The sequence below is a fragment of the Rhinopithecus bieti genome, unplaced genomic scaffold, assembly GCF_001698545.2.
Source record: "Rhinopithecus bieti isolate Rb0 unplaced genomic scaffold, ASM169854v2 scaffold_22439, whole genome shotgun sequence".
Taxonomy (NCBI): Eukaryota; Metazoa; Chordata; class Mammalia; order Primates; family Cercopithecidae; genus Rhinopithecus; species Rhinopithecus bieti.
In genome coordinates, this window is record NW_016810838.1 from 1,715,950 (window position 1) to 1,721,262 (window position 5,313).

At 48.9% G+C, this 5,313-nt stretch overlaps 1 long non-coding RNA gene across 2 annotated transcripts in view; it reads right to left on the reverse strand.

The window, feature by feature from the left end:
- The window catches only part of LOC108542778 (uncharacterized), a 12,053-nt gene extending 9,160 nt beyond the window's left edge, over positions 1–2,893 (reverse strand). Inside the window, exons 1-4 of one of the 2 annotated variants that reach the window (XR_001889364.1) lie at positions 2,305–2,893; positions 2,074–2,194; positions 1,832–1,933; positions 1,485–1,564 (exon numbers count right to left, since the gene is read on the reverse strand). This is a non-coding gene — a long non-coding RNA (uncharacterized LOC108542778). Of the gene's footprint in view, positions 1–1,484; positions 1,565–1,831; positions 2,195–2,304 lie in introns of both variants that reach the window. The other variant, XR_001889363.1, reaches the window with a different exon arrangement.
- Between the last annotated feature and the right edge of the window lie 2,420 nt (positions 2,894–5,313).

The following is a 5,313-nucleotide window of genomic DNA, read 5'->3' on the forward strand; positions in this document are numbered from 1 at the left end:
AGACACCGTCTCAAAAAAAAAAAAAAAAAAAAAGAAACCCTAGGCAGGGCATGGTGGCTCAAGCCTATAATCCCAACACTTTGGGAGCCAAGGTGGGCGGATTGTCTGAGGTCAGGAGTTCAAGATCAGCCTGGCCAATATGGCAAAACCCCGTCTCTACTAAAAATACAAAAATTAGCTGGGTGTGGTGGACCACACCTGTAGTCCCAGCTACTCAGGGAGGCTGAGGCAGGAGAATCTCTTGAATCCGGGAAGCGGAGGTTGCAGTGAGCTGAGATCACACCAATGCACTCCAGCCTGGGCGACAGAGCGAGACTGCATCTCAACAACAACAACAACAAAAAGATATTGCTTATTTTCTTCTCAGATTTTTTTTTTTTTAATAGGAATCTCGCTCTGTCACCCAGGCTGGAGTGCAGTGGCGTGATCTCAACTTACTGCAACCTCCGTCTCAGTGGTTCAAGCGATTCTCCTGTCTCAGCCTCTGGAGTAGCTGAGATTACAGGCGCGTGCGCCACCACGCCTGGCTAATTTTTTTGTATTTTTGGTAGAAATGGGGTTTCACCATGTTGGCCAGGATGGTCTCGATCTCTTGCCCTCGTGATCTCTTGTCCTCATGATCTCTCTGCCTCCCAAAGTGCTGGGATTACAGGCGTGAGCCACCATGCCCAGCCTTCTCAGAGTTTTATAATTTTGCTTTTTGCACTTTCTTCAAACCAATGGGATTGTTTTGTGTAGGGTGGGACTTACGAGTATATTTTTTCTATGTGCATTTATCTATTGTACATTATTTTATTTATTGAACACTATAGCCTTTACCTATTTATCTGCAATGTTTATGGTATCAGGTTTCTATATATTTGGCTGTCTACTGATCCATCGGTTTGTAGGTTCTTGTACTAACATCCATTGTTTTAATTACTTTAGCTATGTAATCAGTTTTCACATCTGGTAAATCAAGTCCCCCTACCTTCTTCTTTTACAGGAGAATTAGCCTTTTGCTCTTCCATATACCTTTAAGAATGAGTTTGTCAAATTCCATGACAATTCCTGTTGGGAATTTCGTTAAAGTCACATTGCATTTGGATGCGATCAATTTGAAGAACTATTACAACTTGAATCAACTGGAAAGAGACTTTTGCAAAAAGTCTTATCTTCTCTCTATAAGCTCCCTGCAGAAATCCCGAAAAAGAAGTGCGAGGAATAGTCCCATATATCTTGGAGAACCTCTGATAATCTCTTCTAACTGTACCATCTTTGCAAAGGCAGGGATGGAAACAGAGAGGGAGGAAGAGGGCAGGCGACTGAAAGTATTAGCTAAATGTGAGTAAAGGGTTGGCATCCAGTGTTCTTCTCAGTCACTATTTTCTCTGCTGTATTTCCTGGAGATATCTTTTTTGGAGGAGTGGAATTGAAAGGAGGCATTGGAAAGACAGAAGGTGAGGAAAAGACAGAAGGTGAATATGTTCTGGAGGGGAGAGTACCTTAACTGCTGATGGCTGAAACTGCTGTTCCTTCTACCTGTTCGGCTCTGAAGTTCAAGGGAAGGAATCCTGAATGGCGGCTGAAAAAAAAAAAAATTAGAGAAAAGGTAGCATTTGAGTTGAGGGCGCGCAGGGTGGATAAGAGTTCCAGCGCGAGCTTATATCTGGGAGCTGGGGTGTGGCTCTGGCGGGCGGCATTAGAGAAAGAAGGCGACAGGCATTCTGAATAGCATAAGGAGACAGAGACAGAAGTGATGTGTTTGTAGGACGCAAGAGCAGTTCATTTTGAGGTGAGAGATACAGCTGGAAAGATAAGTAGCGGCCCGATTGTGCAAGGCCATGAATACCAGGTTAAGGACTTTGGACTTTATCCTGGGATGCCAGTGTGAGTTCTTGAACAGAAAAGTAAGTAGCTGGGTCCGAAGTTCGCGTCAGGAGGATCACTGTGGCTGCAGCAAGGCAGACAATCAGGTGGCCGCGTCCTGGCCAGCGGGGCAGGCAAAGGCGCGGAGTGTTGCACTTCCACCTGCAGGGGGCACACTGAAGGAAGGGCCGAACGCCCACCCCGCCCCCGTCCTCGCCGCCCTACCTCGATGCATCGCGCTCAGAACTCGGCTAGCCCGCCTGGACGCACCCCTCTCGGGCTTCGGCTATTCTGCCTGGACGCGCCTCCGTGCGTCACGTCCGCTGTGGCGTGAGGCTCCTTGGAGCTGAGGAGGGGAGCAAAAAGAAGCCTTTGCGCCTGCGCCAGGGCGCACCCGTCGGCAGTAAAAGCTGAGGGGCTGGCGCGGGGGACAATTTTACGTCTACACGCGCTTACACGTCTGCACGTTTCTGAGTCCGCACGGTTGTCATCTCTTGCTGAATGGCCATAGGTGTTTTGTTTTGTCCCAAGAGATAAAGGCAACAAGGCAAACAGTACAGGGCTGATGGAGTCCTCCTTGACTTTAGCCGGGCTGACCCCCGCTGCGAAGCACTGAGTCTCTTCACCGGCAATTTCTCTCCAGTCACCTGCCCTGTCTGCGGCCCAAACGGCCATGCTAGTGAAAACCTGTCCTGGCCGCTAAGCAAGCCCAGCCCAGGCTGTAATTTATGTTTCTAGGGCTTGTTTTCCTCTGCAGTCAAATCAGAGATTCGGAGATGAAGGGGACCTTAGAGGTCAACATGCCCAACCTCTTAGCCCGAGTGAGTGAATGTACGGTTTTTACCACACCTCGAAAATCGCCCGTTTCCTGGGAACAACGTTGATTAGGTAGTCCTGAAAGTTTCCTGCATGCAAATTTCACTCCTTCGACAATATTTATTGCTACCTACTGTGTGCAGGCATTGTAGGTCCTGGGGATACGATTAAAACCGATGAAGAACGAAGCGCACAAAGTTTGTTGATCTCGGCCGGGCGCGGTGGTTCACTCCTATAGTCCTAGCACTTTGGGAGACGGAGATGGGTGGATTGCTTGAGGTCAGGAGTTCGAGACCAGCCTGGCCAACACAGCGAAACCCCGTCTCTACTAAAAATACAAAAATTAGCCGGGCTTGGTGGCGTGCGCGTGCAGTCCCAGCTACTCGGGAGGCTGCGGCAGGAAAATCACTTGAACCTGGGAAGTGGAGGTTGCAGTGAGCCAAGATTCCGCCTGCATTCCAGCCTGGGCGACAAAATGAGACTCTTCTCAAAAAAAAAAAAAAAAAAAAAAAAAAGATTGTTGGGGACAGGAGGGAAACCAACAACCAAAAATAGAGGCCTGATCTGATTTAGTGCTAGCAGGAAATAAAAAGAACATATGGTAGAAATACACAGGTGAGAATTTCTTGGAGTGATCGGAGAAGGCCTCTTGGAAGTGGTGATGTTTATAACCAGCCAAGTGAACAGTTAGGTGTTCTAGGCTGAGAGAAGAACAATGTTCTTTAGGCGGGTTGTTGTTTTCTAGGAATAGACAGAAGGCTATTGTGACTGGAGTGTGGTGAGGCAAAGTTGTGAATGGTGAGAAAACATTGAGAATGTGAGCAGGAGCCATATGCACGCCTTTGTAGGGTACGGTATGAAGTATGAAATGTATTCTAAGAGCAATGGGAAGCCAAACAATAGTTTGGGGTACAGGCTTGATCTTGGTTCATTTGGAACCAATCTCTTCCCCCATATCACAACCCTTTAAATATTTGAAGAGGGCTGGCCAGGCGCGTTGGCTCACACTTGTAGTCACAGCACCTTGGGAGGCCGAGGTGGGTGGATCGCGAGGTCAGGAGTTCGAAACCAGCCTGACCAACACAGTGAAACTTCATCTCTAATAAAAATACAAAAATTACCTGGGCGTGGTGGCAGGCACCTATAATCCCAGCTACTCAGGAGGTTGAGGTGGGAGAATGATTTGAACCCGCCAGGCAAAGGTTGCAGTGAGCTGAGATGGTGCCACTGAACTCCAGCCTGGGTGACAGAGCTAGACTCCATCTCTCCATCTATGTCTTCTTATCTGGAGGATTTATGGATGGATTTCTTTTTTGTTTGTTTGTTTGTTTTGTTTTGTTTTTTTGAGACAGAGTCTTGCTCTGTTGCCCAGGCTGGAGTGCAGTGGCGCAGTCTCAGCTCACGGCAAGCTCCATCTCCCCAGTTCACGGCATTCTCCTGCCTCAGCCTCCCAAGTAGCTAGGACAACAGGCGCCTGCCACCACTCCCGGCTAATTTTTTGTATTTTTAGTAGAGACGGGGTTTCACCGTGTTAGCCAGGATGGTCTCGATCTCCTGACCTCGTGATCAACCCCACCCGCCTCGGCCTCCCAAAGTGCTGGGATTACAGGCGTGAGCCACCGCGCCCGGCCTATGGATGGATTTCAAAACATCATTCCACACACTTTGAAAGTGGGAAGTTTTTCAAATGTAAATCAAGTATGTATATATTTATTTTTTAAATAAAACAATAGAGATGGGTCTCGCCAGCCTGGTCTCAAACTCCTGAGCTCAAATGATCCACCCACCTCGGCCTCCCAAAGTGCTGGGATTACAGGCGTGAGCCACTGCGCCCGGCGGGTGTGTGTGTGTGTGTGTGTGTGTGTGTGTGTATTTTTTTTAATTGAGACGGAGTTTTGCTCTTGTCGCCCAGGCTGGAGTGCAGTGGCATGATCTCGGCTCACTGCAACCTCTGCCTCCCGGGTTCAAGTGATTCTCCTGCCTCAGCCCCCCGAGTAGCTGGGATTACAGGCGCCCGCCACGATGCCCGGCTTATTTTTGTATTTTTAGTAGAGACAGGTTTTCACAATGTTGGCCAGGCTGGTCTCGAACTCCTGACCTCAGGTGATCCACCTGCCTCAGCCTCCTAAAGTGCTGGGATTACAGGCATGAGCCATCTCGCCTGGCCGGCCTGTATATTTTTAAAGGAAATAACCTAAGAGTTTTTTCCAGATTTTCAAAGAGGTCCTGTAACGATTAAGAACCACTGAACCTTTCTTGTTTACGTGATCCTGGTTACTGTACTCAGGAATAGGAGGACACAATGTCAGCTTTAACCCAGGCTAGTTCCTCTAAACTGCCTTCTTTTTTTTTTTTTTTTTTTTTTTTTTGAGACGGAGTCTCGCTCTGTCGCCCAGGCTGGAGTGCAGTGGCCGGGATCTCAGCTCACTGCAAGCTCCGCCTCCCGGGTTCATGCCATTCTCCTGCCTCAGCCTCCCGAGTAGCTGGGACTACAGGCGCCCGCCACGTCGCCCGGCTAGTTTTTTGTATTTTTAGTAGAGACGGGGTTTCACCGTGGTAGCCAGGATGGTCTCGATCTCCTGACCTCGTGATCCGCCCGTCTCGGCCTCCCAAAGTGCTGGGATTACAGGCTTGAGCCACCGCGCCCGG